The 20,428-nt window shown below is 33.1% G+C and overlaps 2 protein-coding genes across 2 annotated transcripts in view; one reads left to right on the top strand and one right to left on the bottom strand.

Annotated features, from left to right (window-relative positions):
* Nucleotides 1–20,428, bottom strand: part of LOC134855155 (peptidyl-prolyl cis-trans isomerase A-like) — a 442,729-nt gene that overhangs the window by 359,403 nt on the left and 62,898 nt on the right. The gene's annotated exons all lie outside the window — the stretch shown is intronic.
* The window catches only part of LOC134855149 (histone acetyltransferase KAT6B-like), a 228,685-nt gene continuing 208,549 nt past the window's right edge, over nucleotides 293–20,428 (top strand). Inside the window, exon 1 of the mRNA XM_063871563.1 lies at nucleotides 293–302. The gene's annotated coding sequence lies outside the window, so the exon portion shown is untranslated. The remainder of the gene's footprint in view (nucleotides 303–20,428) is intronic.

Below are 20,428 nucleotides of genomic sequence, written 5' to 3'. Positions count from 1 at the left end.
TTATTCCTACGAAACAAGTTTACTTACTAGCTGTTCCATTTTTTTTTCACTTCGCTGTGAGTTTTATTCGTGCTTTAAAACATTTGTGCTTCAAAGTCGGTACATAGACTTTGTTCCACAGCGACAAGTAATAGAAGACAGCGTCTGACTTTGTGGTGCAGATGTAAACTCCATGCCTCAAATGAAAATACTTTCGTAAATTCCTGAATTGATGCAGATAATTGAGTTCCAAGAATGTTTGCTAGAACTCATGACTGGAACGTTTTTTAATCATGACTGTGTTCAAGAATCACTTATTAAATTGTTTTGAATCTTGAGATAATTTGAAATTTTCGAATAATGTGAAAGTTGCAGTCTTTTGACACTAAACACTGCGACATATATTTTTGTATCGCAAGTGATGAAAAGATTTGCTTCGCCTTTGTTAAAAATTAGGAAAAAATTAATCCTTAGAACGTTTTTTTTCTTCGTAATTTGCCGTATCAAACGGCATTATTAAATTTAACTAGGTGTAGTTTTGTTCCGTGTTTTTTCAATTGACATCCAACTTTCATCAGAAGTTTTTTGGAAAGTTTGCAATAGTACCAACAGGTAAATTTTTTTTTTGAATTTTCACCAGACAAATTCAACACAAGGGATGAATGTTAAAAGACCTTGCATCTGTTTTTGCCCTTTGATTTACGTTCTTGAGCCAATTTAATCAATTTGTTGAAATATTTATCCCCACCCTGTCTTGGGCACTGCAAAAAAATGGGAAAGATTATTTGAAATTTTTGTTGCAGTTTTTAATTTTCTGAATGATAACTATGGTTGTTTCGAGCTGTGTTTTTCATCTAAAATGTTTACATTACCTTTCATATCTTTTCGAAATACTAGAATTGTGTTTTTTATCTTTTTTGTTGCCTATAATTGCTATAAGAAAGCAACTTAACAGTTGTTTTTACTTGAAAAAGTGCAAAACCAGAACTACGTGACATTTTTTGTATATGAACCGCTCAGTAAGATACCTTAGTCATCTAATCTAGTTTCTTTGGACATCATTCTTATTCTATAATGTTATAGCTTTCATAAACTCAAACGCAGTTGATATATATCATACCTATGCACCATAACTAATCAATATACAATAAGCGAATAATTGGTTTAATGACCAAAAACAAATTACTGAAAAAAACTATGAAAACATTAAATGAAATTAAATTGAACACTTTTAAATGAAAAAGACCTTAACTCATCAAGGTCTTATCGGTTCTTACCGCCCTCATAATCCCTCGCGCCTCCCCCACCCCCACCCCCCAGTATCATTTTGACTAAAACTCATACAACTAGTAACAGTCAGTTTTCATTAACACAGTTTCAGCCGATCAGATTCAACAAGTTATTTAATCTTAGCGCCCCCTTACAGTTATTAAATTCCCCGCCCCTTACCCTTACTTTGATGTTGATCTGAACATGATACAACTAGTCAACATTGAGTTTTCAATGAAGCAATTTCAAAAAAACTATTTTTTTTTCGAAAAATGAGTTTGACTTTTCGGAGGTTATAATACAATTTTAGCGCTTGGAACCGAAAACCCGAAAAACTCTATAGTTTTAAGTGGAACCTGATCTAAACTACATTTTATGATTGGATAATTTAGATATTTTACCAATGTAAAGTATTTAATATTAACCAATCATGATCCATCTAACTAACAACCCACTTATTTGTAAGTGCTGAAGTTACTTGTAATTTCAGCACCAGAGAGATTTGAATTTAACTTAGAAATTAGTTGGACTCTCCCGAGCACTTCAGCAGCCGCAATAAACCAGTATACCCTAGATCTATTGAGCCTAGCAGAGACTAGTTAAACAACCTGAGACTAGATAGTATAAGAGTAAGATTAGGATCGGTATTAGACTAAGAAGTTGCACGAATCTATCCGGCCGAAAATAAGATAGCGTGACGAGCAGACGGTGTACCCTATCCGAAATTACTCTATGAGTTAACCAACTCGGTCCTAACTCATCTGGTGCGACCATAAGTCTCGAACAAGACCTTAATAGCTTAGAATTAACCAAAATAGATTAGAAATTAGACAAAAACATTTACAAAATGTTATACGACAATAATTTAATCGAAATGTCTCTACGACTCAATAGATCAGAGCCAATATTCCGAACCATAACAGAACTACCCGGAATTGGAAGAAGACCTCGAACCAGAGACGACATACGACAAAGTAGAAACTTGCCATATAGCTATATGATAGTTAGGCAAAAACCAGAACAAACTTTTATATTTAGAATACTACTGGCAATGAATTTAGATTTTCATTTGCAAACCTAAAATTTTGAAGTCAATCCTCAAAATCATTACAGGCGCTAAACAAAATTATTAATATACAATAACGATTGATAAAAAGATCTAAGATCGTTTTCCTAAAACTCTGCAGTAATATACAAAACATGTTTGAAAAATATTTATTGAAAAATAAAAAATAAAAATTAGTAGCATGACAATAAATGGTTAGTAATCATAAATCATCCTGTTGTTCCAGCTCCATCACCTAAAACATAACAGCAATCATAAATCCACTAATATCATCAAAACACTAAAACTTTCCTTTACACACATTTAAAAATTTATTAAAACTTAAATTCACTTAATTTTAAAACCAGATCATCAAGGCTTATCCTTGGATCTTAAATCATTTTCTACTTAATTAAAATTCAAAATTGATCATCAAGGCTTATCCTTGGATCAAACAGAACAACTTTGTTCTCCCCCACCCACTTAATTAGTGTCTAACGACCTCAAACGTCGATTCACTACCCAACCCTTTCTAAAGACCTAAGACTAATAGAAATTTTTAAACAAAACTAATCATTCAAATTAGGATAAATAGTGAAGAACTTCGGTTATTCATCCTTCACTTGACCCCCCCTCTTACCAGACCCAGGATAAATCTTAGACTTAGTAAGTTTAAAATAGTATCTAACGAACTACTCGCGTTCTAATTATACCTGAACCTTGTGGATCGATTTACTATTCTCCAACCCTTGAACACAATCACTACCCCTAAGTAAGATTAAGTAAGTTAACACCTTAACTTATACTAGCCACGAGAAAGTAAAAAATCATTCTTCGGAATCGATATACTTTTCTCTCCAACCCTGAACAAATAGACCCAGGTTAAGCTAACCAAAAAATCGTAAGAACTAACAGTTTAAGAAAATAGAAACCATTTAACAACCTTTTGCATCCGTCATCCTAAACCTTATGTCATTTAAAAACCTAGGAAATAAACAAACAATCGTTTTACACAACTGTGAAATAGATAACAAAAAATACGACCTTGTAATCACACCTCATACACAAACAGTTGGATACATTCGAACAAAACGACAAACACTAAAAAGAAAAATAATAACGAAACAAAGACAAATAACACGAAAAAGATTTTCAAAAAATCGAAACGCATTTTCAGAATCAGAAACCAACAGTTTAGACGAACTTTACAAACTAAAAGAATCAATAGATAAAAATTACCCACTTCACGATCAATTATATTTTTCTGACTCAGAAACAACTTCAAATTCATCAAAAAGAGGAAAAAGAAGAATAAAAAAGCAGTATAAACACAAACCAGTACATTTATACAATTGGAATCAACCAATTCGACACATTAATAATTACATATTAACAGTCATCGAACGAAAAAATGAGCTCAACGCACACCCCAGGTGAAGAAAGTCCAGATGATGATGAAATCTTTCCTTTTATAGTAGATGCAACCACTGATAGAGGACAGCATATATTTTGCAAAAATTTACTATTAAATTTATTTGAACCCGGAATTAGTCCATGTAAAACAGAGTTCCCAGATGTAAAAATCAAAAGACAAATCATAGACCACTACTTAAAAGATATATGCAACATAACACAACAGTATGGAATCTACTCCATAGAATTCACCTCACCAAATCATAATAATAGAAAATATACAATTCAAACAGACGATCTTGATTTAGAATTTTCAAAAGTTTTTTCAGAATATATAAAAAGCATCTAATATCATAACTCACAAAGAGCAAACTCCATATTCACCAATGAAGTTTTCGCAATAATATATAGTTATATTTCAATATTAGAAAACGAAATCCCAATAACAAATGTCTCACCGACAGAAACATCTAAACATTTAAGAGTACGACATGAAATCACACTACTCTCTAGTTATTTAAACATCATTAAAGAAAATTTCACGAAAGACGACGTTTCACAACATACAAAACACGATCTACAAAAAATTTTGGCATGGTTCATAATAGATTATTTCACACACAATATTGATTTAATTGCACAAGCAAGAAAAAATTTTAGACCCCAAAACTCGAACGATGATACCGCTATCACAGAACAATCAGATTATGTTTGGGACCCCGAATGGTCTCATCCCGCATTTATAAGCTTCCCACAAACAATCTCAAGTCAAGCAATAAGTACAATATCTTACATAAGAGATTATGTAAAAGTAATACCATTAACCATTGATGCGACACCATTAAACTATAATACATTTTTACCCGATACACAAAATAATAGTTTAAACTCTACAGTTATACACAATGAAAACCTCAATGGAACTAGGAATCTTACTCAACAAGATATCCAGACACCATCACACTTCATAAATGAAGAAATTGTACACACAACAACTACACAACAAAGTATTTCACCAATACGCCCAAATTTAACAACACCAAGAAATACAAATCCTTCACAAACACAGGTAACCTTACAATCAACCGTTAAACCTTCGGTTGCCCCTAAATATTCACATATGGATTACCAAACATACAGACCCATGACAATACCATCAAAAACACGCAAAACATTCACTAGAAACAACTTTACAGACCATAATTATAATTATACACATCCATCAAAAACATATAACCAACCACAAAGAAATTTTAACCAATATACAAGATCTCGAAATTGGGATAACCCAATGACCCAACCTAATTCAATAAATTTCCAAACAAATCCTCCACAGGATCACAGTGAAAATTACCCATTTTTTCAACAAAATAAAAATAAAAAACAGACATCTTATCAAATGGATTATTTATCCTCAGATGATGATTTCTTACAACCAGATATATTTGCACCAAATACTCAAGAATATCGTAGACAAGAAATACAGAAAACACGTACAAATCATAGAAATTTTTCTCCACAACCAATAGATGCACAACATCAACAACCAATTCAACAACAAAATTTAATTAATACACAATCTTTTCAACCAATTCAACAACAAAATCCAATGACTACACACTCGTATCAACCATCACAAATGCAAAATGAAATACCACTCCCATATTATCTCCAGCAACATGAAATAACAAGAAACCAACTTTCAAATTTTTCTCAAATGCCAAATGCAGCAGAATCATTACAAATGACAATGAATCCATACCTTATGGGTGGATCATCAATAACATCAAACAAACCTTTAATGGTTTTCACAGGAACAGACCCTGAATACTCTGTAGAAGATTATTTAAATGCAGTAACAGCAAACCTGATTTTAAATATTGGACCTGAACCAATTAATACGCCACTACATCAAAACTGGATACATCGACGCACAGCGTTAATACAAACAACCTTAGATGGCGCAGCCCAAAAATGGTTTTCAGTACTACCTCTAGAAATAAAATCAAACTGGAAAAGGTTTACACAGGAATTTTCAAAAATGTTTGACTCCGAAAGAAACAAACAACAACAAAGAGTTTTATGTAATGAAATTCGCAGATTACCAAACGAAACCATCAAGCAAATAGCAGTACGAATCGAAACACTAGTTCGAAAAGCATATTCATTAAATACACATGACTATAAAAACACAAAGATGACAGAAATCTTAATGATGACCTTAACACCACAATTAAGGAAAATAGCAATAAAAAAGAGAGCATCCCATCCTTCTTCAATTCGCGAACCCGATTTAGATTTTCGAAAACTAGTAGATAAACTAGAGCAAGCGGAAATCACAATGAAACTAGAAGAAACGGAAAATCTGAAATTACAATACGTTAACAGAATTGAAACGACTCCCACTAATATTAATAATATACAGGAATCAGAGACAGACCTCGTTGAAAAAATCACTGAAATACTCAATATTTATGAAAAGAACCCAAACTTTAAAGGCAAACCATCTTTCAAAAAATGGTGTAATTATTGCCGACGATACGGACATAGTATTTCCGAATGTAGACAAAAACAGCAAGACAATCAAAATAAACCTCAAAAATATAAAGAACCAAATAAATCATTCTATCAATACATGAAAAAAGATCAAAATCTACCGAACAAAACAGTTTACAGCAACAACAGTTCAGGAAAACCACTCCCGAACAATACAAATTATACAAGAAATCAATCACCATATAACTCAAGTTATAGAGGAAGATCACCAGAACGAAGAAACACGAATAATTCATCACAAAATCACTACAATAGACCAAATAGTCGAAATAACTACTCCAGATCAAATTCAAATACACAACGATTTGTTTCTAGATCTAATTCCCAATCAAGAAATAACTACTATCCAAACAACCAATCACGAAATTCATCATACAATAGGAATAGAAACTACTCCTATAATCGAAATAGAAGTTATTCAAACAACCGAAACCAGAATTACCCGAACAATCAATCAAGGAATAACTCATATAATAGATCGAACTATAACAGACCAAACAATAATTACCAAAACAGATCGCGAAATAATTCACAAAATCGACACTCAAGTTATAATAATCGTTATAGAAATTATTCCCAATCACCACACCGGAATAATAATAACTATAATAATTCTAATAATCGCCACAGAAGTAGTACACCTAAACATCAAAGACATATTAATCAAGTACAATCTAATCCAGAAACAACATCAGACCCTCCAGGTATTGATGACACAGTAACTGATACGTTACAACTCAATCAAATAAACTGTACATCATCAGATTCAGAAAGTGATACTGAAAACACTCTTTCTATCAATATGATAAAAGTCGAAAATGACTATGAATCTGTCATATATGAACAACCCTTTTCATCACACATATATGAAAATCAATCAGAATTTCTTCAAAATTATTACACTACACCCATAAATTCCACACCAACGACACAAGAAACAAATGAGATTAACACTACAAATCAAACCAATAAAAATACCAAAACAAAATGCTTGAATACAAACCACATTTATCAAAATATACAAAAAGAACAACCGAAAGAAAAAATTTGGACAATACCATTTCTCTTAGAAAGCCCAAGAAATAAAGAATTTCAACCACCAGACCTTGAGATAGATTTTTTAATTGATTCAGGAGCAGAATCAAACATAATAAACATCCCCACATGGAATGAAATAAAAACTTTACACCCAAAGCTAACACCTCTTGAAACCTCCAGTAAGTTAGCAACAGCACAAGGATCAACATTGATAAACTACGGAAAAATCCAATTATTTCTCCTCCCCACCAGAACAATGGAACAAAGCAAAATTTTAAATAAGCCATTTAAACAAATATTCCATATCACTGACATTAAATATAATATCATTGGAATACCATTTATTTCGAAGTATATACCAACAATTAACATACTAAATAGTAAAATATTAATCAAAGATAAATATACAAAAACAAAAGAAACATCCTTAACATTTTTTCAAAGATTAAATAAACAACCACCATTCTTTTCAAAATTCTACCCGATATTTAACCAACAAAGAAAACACCTAAAACCACTATCAGGAAATATCTATAATTTTTCAATCAAACAAGTTCACCAATATGATAAAGAACAAAACAAACAAAAATTTTATATGTCAGAATTTGAATTCAAACCTATTCACAAATTTTTCAAAATCACAATCTCATCCATAAAATATTTGAAAAATTCGAATTCCGATATCATTTCCTTACATGTATATAACAACACACCTTACCAAGTAACATTACCTTTAGGACTTTTAGGATATTGTGAAACCAACGCTACAATATCACCAATACACGAAAAAGCCTATCGCGTAAATAATATACTCCAATTACTAGATATTTGCCAATCTACAATTCTTAATGAAGAATTATCTATAAATAATATAATAAGTAACGAAAACAGAAATACGGATTATTTCACAAAAACTCCATATTTCAAACCTACATTCAACATAAGTAACTACACAGAGGACCAACAAAAATTTTTAACAATGTTTAATTTCCAACATTCACAAATAACACAAGACGAATTTGGAAAATTAGCCAAACAGCTAATTAAATATTCATCAGTCTATGCAACATCAAAATTCGATGTTGGCAAAATCAGTTCATCACTACATCTCCCGTTAAAACCAGACGCAGTTTTCAAAAAACAGAGAGCAAGTAAAGTACCAATTCACTTACATGATAAAGTGAACAGATTACTCGACATTTTAGAACAATACAACATTATATCACCAGTAAACAAAGAAGAACAACCAAAAGGCAACACATTTATCAACCCTGTTATCATTCTAGCTAAAGGAGAATCATTGAAAATCGTTCTCGATGCTAGATACCTCAATTCACTTATAGATGAATCAAAATGTAATTGGCCCATTGAACCAATACAAGTTATTTTAACAAAAATAAACGGCAAATACTTTACAACCGCCGATATGAATAGTGCATACAATCAAATGCCACTAGATGAACAATCACGACGTTTAACACAATTTGTTATCGGAAACCAACAATATGAATTCAACCGCTTATTCTATGGAATATCCATAGGACCAGCAGCATTTTCAGCTTTTATGAGCAAAATTTTTAGACCACTGATACTCAAGAAAAACGCAATCACCTATTTAGACGATGTTTTTATGCAATCACAAACAAAAGACGAGATGTTCAATGTTTTAGAAAAATATCACCAAATACTTCAGAACGAAAATCTGAAGGCCGCCCCCGATAAATCACACTTCTTTTTGACAAGAGTTAAATTCTTAGGACATAATATAGAAAGAAAAACAATCACTCCATTGAAATCACGCATTGACGCTATTCAAAAACTTCAACCACCAACAAATAAAAAGAAAATCCAAGAATTTCTTGGAATGTTAAACTTTTTAAGTAAATATGATTATAAAATGCAATTATAGCTACGACCATTTTATAACATCCTTAGACAACAAAATAATTTTGAATGGAACACAACATCAAACACGATTTGAAGAAGTAAAGAAACTTTTAACTGAACAAATTTCAAACACAATTCCAGATTCAAATCAACCATTTTATGCAATGTGCGATGCTTCGAACTTTGGCATCGGTGCAGCACTATTACAATCACATAATGGTACAAATAAAATGAACCTCATATCAGCAAATTCTCGATTATTCACTCAAGCAGAGCTACGACTCTCAACTCTAATGAGAGAATGTACAGCCATAATATATACACTGACAGAATATGAATTTCTGATACTTGGATCAAAACATCCAACAGTTCTATTCACAGACCATAAACCAATCATCTTTCTCTTTACACAAAAATCTAACCCAAACCACCGAGTTTACAGATTTCAACTAATTCTAATGAAATTTCCAAACTTACATATAGTTTGGACTGCAGGAAAAAATCTTGCATTACCAGACACCTTAAGTCGAAATACACCACCTGAATTACTTACACGAAAAACAACAGTTGAAATACCTAAAAACATAAAATTCTACCTTGCAGAAAACGAAACATCACCCCGATTGGAATGCAAATATGCAGTAAAAACTGATATTGAACAATCACAAATAAATAGTTTACAACATTTCCCACTTTATTTAGATTGTCAAAATAATCATTATGAAGTTGATTTACTTGGAACATCAACTTTCAAACCAATCCCATATTCTCAATGGATAAAAAATAACACCCAACAAAAACAAACAAAACAACACCTGCCTAAGAAAGACCATTTTCCACTAATTGAAAAAGAAGATTTAACTGATAAAATAAATTTATCAGGACCACAAACAAATGATTCAAAATACACAATAAATCAAGTTTTTGACCTTCACGACCCACTTGATACAATACCCTTATCTAAATTTGAAATTGAAAACATTTTTCTCCCTCCAACAGAAACGATTACAATTTCAACACTGAAACAATATCAAAATCTTGACCCAGTAATTCGACAACTGAAATCATGGCACAAATATAAAACTAAACCTATCAAAGCAGATTCAACCATTCTAGGAAACAAAACACTCCTCCGATACTTTCGCAAATTTAACAACACAACAATTAACGAAAATACAGACCTTTTAGAGTATAACCTGAATGAATCTACAGTTCCATGTCTCCCTTTAAGTATGATTCTTATAGCTTTTAATATTTCACATACACAAAATATTAAAGGACACTCTGGATCAGAGAAAACATATTCAAATTTTATACAAAACTTTTATTTCCCAAATGCACCAATTTGGATAAAAGTACTATGCAATGACTGTATAGTATGTCAACTAAATAAACCTTACCCAAATCAAAAACAAATAGCACAAAAACAAGATTTTAAAGGACAAAGTTTGTACTTTAATCATCGTATCTCATTTGATACTAAAGGACCAATTTCACCCTCATCAGAAGGAAACTCCTATATTATGGTAATTGTTGACGCATTTACACATTATGTAGCACTTAACCCAGTACCACATTGTAACGCTTATTACGCTTACACAACACTCTATGAACACTGGATAGCAAAATTCGGACTACCAGAAATTTTAGTTACAGACAACGGTACAGAATTCATAAATAATGAAATTATCACACTATGTCATTTATATAACATTAAACACAAACCACGTACATCTCATGCACCTTGGACAAACGGCTTAGTCGAAGGTATGAACCGTTCATTACAAGAATATCTTAGATGTATCATCAACGGAAATGATACAAAATATACTGAATGGTCAGCAGATGTAAAATTATTTCCCTTAGCATATAATTCACAAATTACGACAACTTTAGGAATGTCACCATACGAAATGGTTTTTAACCAAAAGCCACGCAAACCAATAATGTTTACAGCAAATTCTCATAAAAACGCACAAGGTTATTGTCAACCAAATAAAGACTCAATTTGTTATAACCTACCTTTACATACACACGATGAAGATCATTTTCATCACCCACAAATTCTTAAACTAGCCTCCGGTACACACACCGAATGGATTCTAAATAGAGATAAAAAACACAATGAAATTTATCAAAAAATAACAAAAAAGTTATTACAAAGACAAAACATTAATGAACAAATCAATTCACGTTTTACACCAGCCTCCGAATTAAAAATTGGAACATTTGTTTTAATACCTAATTTTAATACTCAAAAAGGAATTTCTAAAAAATTACAACCTCTTCGAAAAGGACCATACCAAATAATTGCAAAACCCACTGATGTCACATATAAAATTACCGACTCAAACAAAAAAGAAATCGTTCAACATCGAAACAACCTATTACCTTATTACCCAAAAGAATACGCACTCCGCGAATTAACTCAATTATATTCTTTCACAGGATTAAAAATCATTCAAAATGAACCACATCTGAAAAACACAGAACAAAATGATAACCCCACCGAAAATCAAAACACAAAACCAACCGCCACCAAAAACAATACACAAAACCATAAAGAATCTCCAAAACAAAGAAAAAATAGAAAAATGACCGAACAAATAATACCCCAAGAACAAATCGACAAATCAGAAAATAGAAAAACAACAAGACTCCGAAATCAACCACGTAAAAACTATAAAATATTCATCCCCCAATCTAAAATTTTAAAGAAAGTGGAATTTCAAAAGTAATTTTAACATTATACCTCACTATCTTGAAACCTTCGAAACATTTTTCATTTACATTTTTCAAAATAACATGCTGACAAGTACGTAATAATTCTAGTTCAAAATAGACCAATAGGATTCATCCAATCCGTCACTTTCTCTAACTCAAACTAAGACCAATTAGACGAATCATATAGAACTCCAGGCACATCTATAACTATAACTTTACGACCTCCAGGTCAAAAATAAGCAAACCACTCCAACTTGACAACTAAAATAAATATCACCATAATACCGTACCCCTCCCTTATCTAATAACCCAAAGATCAACAATATTTCCCCAACTCAGACCACGAATACCCCCAAAGCAAATTTGTTAACTTAGCCTAAAGTAACAAAATGAACATCTTAATTAGCCTAAAGTATAAAAACCTCACCATACCCCGGATCATTTGACAAACAAAAATAAAGAAAAAGACGACCTCCCAGTCACCATGAAAATTGCCCCCAACAATTTTTTACAAAACTCAACCCACTTGTCAAAAAACTAATAAATAATCCGACCACACTAGAAAATCGCCTCAAACAGCAAAAAATATTCGACCAAGAGATCATTTCTTAAATGCTCTTCTCTCAATCAGTTACTCAAATACTCATAAATCTTAAACATTTTTTTACAATACTTGAAACCTTTATAATATTTCTTTTTGATATACTTGAATCTTTTCTAATAATCCTAATCATTTTTTGTAACATTTTTTTAATTTTCTACACTATACTCGAACTATTCCTCCAACTTTCCAAAACCCTTGATTATATCCACAGGTACGATTTATACAACTTGTCTAAATGATACGAACAATTTTCAGTAGAACTGATATTTTTTTATTGTTTGTAATTTTCATAGCATTTTTATCATCCCTCATTTTGACAATATGTAAATGTATAAAGAAAGCAATCCTCACATTTGCCCTAGCAACAATCCTTCTAATTCTTTTTTTGGAAGAATATTATAATAAACACAAAATTTCTCACTAAAGTAATAATTCAAAAAACTATCAAAAATTGCTACCCAACAGTCACAGAATCAGTCTTCACCGACATCATCCCAAGATAACCAAACACCACCTTCAACTACTCAAAATCCTCAAACATCTACACGAATTTCTTTTCAAGACAATCCATACACTTTTGAAGAACGACATGCTCGTTTATCAGAACCACTAGAACCAGTTCAACGACAAGCACCTTTAAGCGAACCAACATATAGCCTATACCCAACACTACCACAAGAACTAAGTAGAATAAGAAATTCTAGTCAAAACCAAAATACAGTCGAAATAAATAGACAAATTATACATCCTCGACGAAACAGAAATCTTCAAACTCCCCGAGTTCATTTTGATATACCTCAATCCCCATCACAAAACACTCCAGAAAACCCCATTGGTATATTACCAGAAATCCCTACGCTTCTTTCACAACGTAGCACCTCAAGCCTACCATCAGATTACTTAGGTTCAACACCAACATCTGAGCAAATACGTGAAAATCCTTTCAACCCCACAAACCAAACATCACGATTTCCATATTGGACTACACATTCATTTACACAAGGTGAACCAAATTTAGTCAATGACCCCATAGATATTTCTACGGATACAACAACATCCTCATCACTACCAGAAACATTATCACTACCATCAACACCATCAATAAGCCAGATTTCACCACCACCTTTTAACTTAAATTTTCCAAATAATCTCGACGCCAGATATCGAGAACAATCATCAATAAATATTCCTTTAAGACTAGATTGGAATACATTTACAGCACCTCCACCATTATTTGGACAACATCAAGAAAGTAACCGCCTTCATAACTGGGCACTTAATAGATTACAATATCGCCAAGATATTCACAACGATATCCGTGATCACAATATTCAAATACTCCAACAAAACAGTTTACAATTAAAGTTTGAAATCACAGTTAAGTTAAATAATATTACCCAACATCCCTACCCATTAAATCCACCTAACATAACAGCTCAATCACTACCACCACCGTTTATAACTACTGAAGTAATATACAAATACGACAGATATACCAAAAACACAATTGGCTACATTACATTTTATAATCCATACTCAGGATTATCATACACATGTATATTCTAAAATTATTAATTTTTCTCCAACTCCTTTTTCTAGTAATCTCAAATCAAAACATAAACCCTTCCCCTCGTACAGGACCACAAGATTTATTAGTAACACATTACGATTGTGAAGAAAATGAACAAAAAACACTACATAAATATGCAATAAATCAAGTATCACAATGTGAAACAGAACCACAAGCTATAGAAACCACAGATGTAATAGCAACACTCTATTCAAAAGCCCGAGCAACAACAGTTACAGGTTATAAATTCACAGCAACATTTTCCGAAAAGAAAGTACATTGTTCACAAGTCTCGAACGGAAACAAAAACCGACTTGACCATGAATCATTCTATCAAAGTAATATAGAACGTCTTTTACATCTCAATCCCGACGATTGTAAAAATGAATTACTTAGACTAAACATCACACAAAATAAAAACTCCCAAAGAAAATTAGTTAATTTTCAAGTTTTTTCAGACTCTGTACATCAATCACAACTTGAAAGACACCAAGGACATATAAAACTAGACGAAAAATACCCGTATAACGGCGCACACGGACGATTAACCTATGACCTACACGATAAACATTGGATACCACACATTGGTATAAATGACCCATCAAACTGCAAAGCAGACACAAAAAATAAAGGATACCAAGAAATAATGTTTTTTGATTGGAAAATACAACTCGAAAAAATACAACTAACACGAGATTTGTCAGATAATACAATGATCTATCAAGGAATCCGATTACCTTGTAAAAATGATCAAGGTTATTGCGACCCTACAACGAGAACACAAGCAACAATTGTTTGGTTCCCCGAAGATACATGTACAACATTTCAAGTAGCAAAAATACACGCTCGTATGATAAAATTTCACGAAAAATATTTTATACAATCAATTCCATATGAACAAGTCCATCCATCACGAAAACTAAGTTCTAATTTTAGAAACATAGACAATATAGAAAATAAATTGACACGTTTTCAAATATATCAAGAAACAGAACTTGCATGTAAATACAGGAATCCACTTCACAGAACACAATACTCTGAAATATTAGTTGAATACGAAAAAGGATTCGACATGACCACTGGAAAAGTAAAAATCGACCCATATGCCACAGGTCATCCTCCAAACGAAGGAACATCCTATATACCAGTTAATTTTGAAAAAAGCAACGGACAACCTGGTGGACATCTAAAACCCCATGACACCAGAAGCACACGCTTACAAGAATTATCACTAATGAATACTACATATTTCGGTAATATCCACTATGATATTCATTTAGATATGAAACTAGATTATACAATTAGCCGAATTTTTCAAGAAATGTCACTCTCCGAATTAGAAACACTACACCAACTATGCGAATTAGAACGAACACAAATATTACAATCACTTGCACTAGCAGTATTAAAAATACCCTATGCAGGATACTTATTATCTGGAAATAGATCAAATTTTTTAGACTATGAAGGAAACATCTTATGGTTTTATACTTGTACTAAAAAAATATCACCACTATACGTTTTTGAAGATAAAAGATGTTATAAAAGAATCCCTATCTTTTATAAGAATAAAGTACATTTCGTGGATACACTTTCACGAAGAACCTATTTCTGGGATACCGCAGTCCCATGTGGATCAGAAAACAGCCACAATGTAGTACAACTAAACCCTGATGAAAATAAATATTATCTTCTCACTCCATATCCCACATTAATGCAATCACTCAAAAAATTTTCACCAGAAAGCATTCGCGCTATTGCTCGAAACCCAAATATAGACTTACAATCAATAGGAATCTATTCAAAATCAGATATTCAACATCACATTAGAACACAACAATTCCAAGAATTATTAACACAAATGGACACTATACAAAGACAATCAATAGACCAAAATTTACGCAAACTTGCAGAAACCGCAGGATTTGCCGATATCTACACGCAAGACTATAGCGGATATTTTAAAGACATTAAAGATTATATATATCTAAACGGTGAAAAATACCGTCCCCAAGATATATCACCAATTAACATTTTTAGCTTTGTTACACTCAAAAATGAGATCCTCGATTTTCTAGGATGGCCCTACTACATCTTAGAAAAATTGACTATTTTATACGCAATGTTTAACTTTATTGGATTTCTTTTCTCACTTTTAAAAGGAATCTACAACACATGTGCTATACACACACAAGTCAATCGACAAGCAAGTGTAGCACGCATACTCTTTGCAGGATTTTTTGGAATATTTTCTACATCTATAAACAAAATTCTTTTAGACGCACAAATAAAAGAATATAACACAAAAATAGCAACACGACAAAATACATACGACGAAGAACATAACAATGTAGACATAACGCCAACGGCACCACAATTACCAGCCCTACCAAATAACCATCCACTATCCCTAGTCCCACGAAATTTTCGAAATTTAGCCATAACACATAATCCAAATTTTCGACTCACCACATCACAAAGTCCCATCCAACATATAATGACACACCAGTCACAAGATGATAATACTTATGAACAAATTATTGAACAACCCCATACCACCGCTTTTCAGTCTCAAAATAATCATTTTTTTAGCCCACGATGAGCCGCCAACTTGGATCACTACACCGATCAAATTCCCACCCAACCAATCTTACCTCTCCAATCCCAATAATACCACTTTTTGCTTTTCCGCCACCCGATTTTCCATCTAGTAATGTAACATCAGGCATGAATTCCGATACTAATTCACACATCTCAGTTTTATATTCCATCTCACAACTCAATAACCCGAATATTGAAACCCCCGATGAATTTGCCGACTCAGAACCATCCCCATCCAATAATTTTCATAACTCTTCTAATTTTTCTCAACCCCCTTTTCAACCCATATTATCCAATAACCCTGACCCAATCACCCCCACACCCTCTTATGCTTCCCAAGTTACCCCAACCTACTCCTCATACCATTCTGACCAATCATCTCATTCTCCAGACACCCCCCGAATCTCCCCAGAGCTAGATAATTTTATTACCCTTCAACAACAACCCTACCACCTTAATACCCCAACCATAAACCAAATCTCCTCCACAATAAATTCATCCAACCCCCCTACCCCTACACCCTCTTCAAATTATACTGAATCATTAGCACCATCATCCACATCAACTGAATCTTCACTCAACACTAATAGAGCTTACCGCACTTTTAAAAGAAAGTTCCCCAACCATCCTTTCCCAGCAAAACTAGGAACAGCCCGTGAATACATCAACCACCCCAAGCATACTAACACAAAAGAATTTTTAGCCATCACCTTACCCTCATTCCCACAATACACCTTAAACACCCCCCACGACACTAACGAAACACGCAACTTTGTAGATGAATACGTTTTAATGCCCACTCTCTCTTGGACCTCATATTATCATTTTACTAACCCTCTTTGCTTACCTTTATCTAACACTCACATCGATATAGAGCGAAATACGGACATGCTATATCGACTCACTACACCACTAACCGCTAGACAATTTACTTACATTGGATATAAAAAATCACTAAAAACACACACTGCACCTAGAGCTAACGAATATACACTCGAATACTATGATCACAACATCATCAGAGCTAACCAAGATCAATTCTTAGACGACGATCGCTTCGCTAATCCACAAATTACTGAGAAATTTTTCATCAAGACACCATATATATTTACACTAAACATCTTCGACCGAAAGTTTGATCACATTATTTCAGAAGCACTAACAGACACACAAGCATACGAAAGTTTTAAAGAACGCTTCCAAATATTTTCACTAACCTTTCATTTCCTTGCACCACACGAAAGAGATTTACACTGCTCACACGATATTATGTTGCGCACTAAACAAACCCACACATATAGTTATTATCGCTTCATCCAAAATCACTTTGACCTACACACACCCTCTAGACAACCACACCATCGTTTTCAATTCATTAATTCCAAATACACTTCACCATTTTTCCTAAATTTCACATATTGCATTAAAGATACTAACCTTCATGGTATTCTTCGCAATTATGACCCCATAACCCAAATGTACATCTTCTGTCCCATCACCAAGACCTTCAACGCCGAAGAGTCCCGACCCTTCCTTATCCCGCACGAGTTTGTACAACCTATAGAAATCCCAATTTTAGAATTCATCCACAACACTAAATTTAATCACAAATTATATAATCTAATCCAAAACACACCTTATGAGTTTGCAGTTGGCACTGAAGAACTAACCACTATTAAGGCACTTCAATTGCTTTGGCCACTGCTTCAGACTAAAAATATCATCCGCATCTTAGCTAAACTACTAACAACTTCAGAACTAATTCACGACATCTTCCCCCACGGTTTTTCCCCCGACGACTAACAGGTAAGTATGAATTAAATGAATATTACTAACTAATTAAAATATAAAAAAAAAAACTCACCATACTTTATCCATGTTTTCTTTAGATTTTTAGCCTTCATCCGACGATCACCTACAAAAACCACAAAAGACAAATAAAAATCGCAAATTTCATCAAACAGATTTCAAAAATTCTATTAATCTCTTACACTTATAAATTTATAAATTTAATACCAATGCAGTAAATTCATTTCTAAAATTTTCCCCACAAGCAGTAAATCTAATTATAATGAAAATTGGTAACTTAAAATTCCCCAATAACTAGCAGTAAATTTCCAAATTCTATGCAGTAAATTAATAAAATGCAATTGCAGTACTAACCTTTTGATATTTTCATTCATTCGCACAGAAATTCTATCTACACTCGCACAGCTCGCCCACGAAGAATTGTTTAAAATAATGAATTTCAGTTTCAAGTTTTCACACTCAACAACTCTAACATATAATAACATGTTTCAAACTTTCCTTTAACCCGGTTGGAAAGGAATCATATACTAAACAAAACTAACCAACGCAGCTTACTAAATACCACAAATCATAGAATAACAGCATGACTAAGAAAAGGAAACCAACGGTACCCAAACCGGATTAACCCAGTTTAAAACTGGATAATTTATTCTTTTGAAGACTATTATAAAGTCTAAGAAAGAAATAATAAAACACAAAAAAGTCGAAAGACAAACCCATACCACAAACAATTTGATTTTTGGAAAAAGGACATAACCAACAAGACATAAGAAAAACCACAACAAACCCAACATAAAACGTTGTCACATAACAGGACCCCTCACAAAAACCGCATGAAATCATACTCCCACTCCTGGCCTAACCCACCAGGAAGGACGTCCTGAGCATGCTCTATAGCCGGCCTAACCCACCGTGCTACATCCACGCTTTGTGACCACACCTCTATTTTTAATAAGAGCTACTCAAGTGTGAGTAACTCTTCAAAATAACCGAACTAAAACAAAAAGCTTTTGTGAAAACAACTAACTAAAATCATAATTAAAAAATATTAAACTAATAAATGTTTTATAAAATGTAAATTACATTATGCAATACATAGATCAGAATACAACACCAAGGACGAACATCTAAAGACAAAACGACCCCACTACACTCGAGAGAGAATGACCAACCACAATCGATATGCCACTCACAATCACAACTCAAAGGATTTAGAGTACGACTTGACTTCGCAGAAAAGGATTTCATTGAACTAGACCAATGACCACCTCGATGTTCAAGTATACGTACAGATCCGAGTAACCAGGCATCCCCTCCACGCACAATCTCCACGCCATTCCCAAACTAGATCAGACACAAAAGAAGTTCTCCACGCAGAACAGAAAAACCTGACATAGCCAACCATTCTGAAATCAGATTTGAGTTTGTTGCGAAGACTTAGTCGTTGTCACTAGAAGACACAACGTCTTATGTCTCTAACTCCAGCTTCCTGGAACTTCTTTAACAAAAAGGAAACAGAAGAAATAAGATGTTCGCCAAACACCAACTTCCATCATCCATCCTTCGAATTGCAGAAGAACTATTCTAAAAAACTCTGTAAAACCCGGATGGGTGGAACCTGATCTAAACTACATTTTATGATTGGATAATTTAGATATTTTACCAATGTAAAGTATTTAATATTAACCAATCATGATCCATCTAACTAACAACCCACTTATTTGTAAGTGCTGAAGTTACTTGTAATTTCAGCACCAGAGAGATTTGAATTTAACTTAGAAATTAGTTGGACTCTCCCGAGCACTTCAGCAGCCGCAATAAACCAGTATACCCTAGATCTATTGAGCCTAGCAGAGACTAGTTAAACAACCTGAGACTAGATAGTATAAGAGTAAGATTAGGATCGGTATTAGACTAAGAAGTTGCACGAATC

This window comes from Symsagittifera roscoffensis, chromosome 10, assembly GCF_963678635.1.
Source record: "Symsagittifera roscoffensis chromosome 10, txSymRosc1.1, whole genome shotgun sequence".
Taxonomy (NCBI): Eukaryota; Metazoa; Xenacoelomorpha; order Acoela; family Convolutidae; genus Symsagittifera; species Symsagittifera roscoffensis.
The sequence above is the reverse complement of the archived record's forward strand: the minus strand, read 5'-3'. Positions and strand labels throughout refer to the sequence as shown.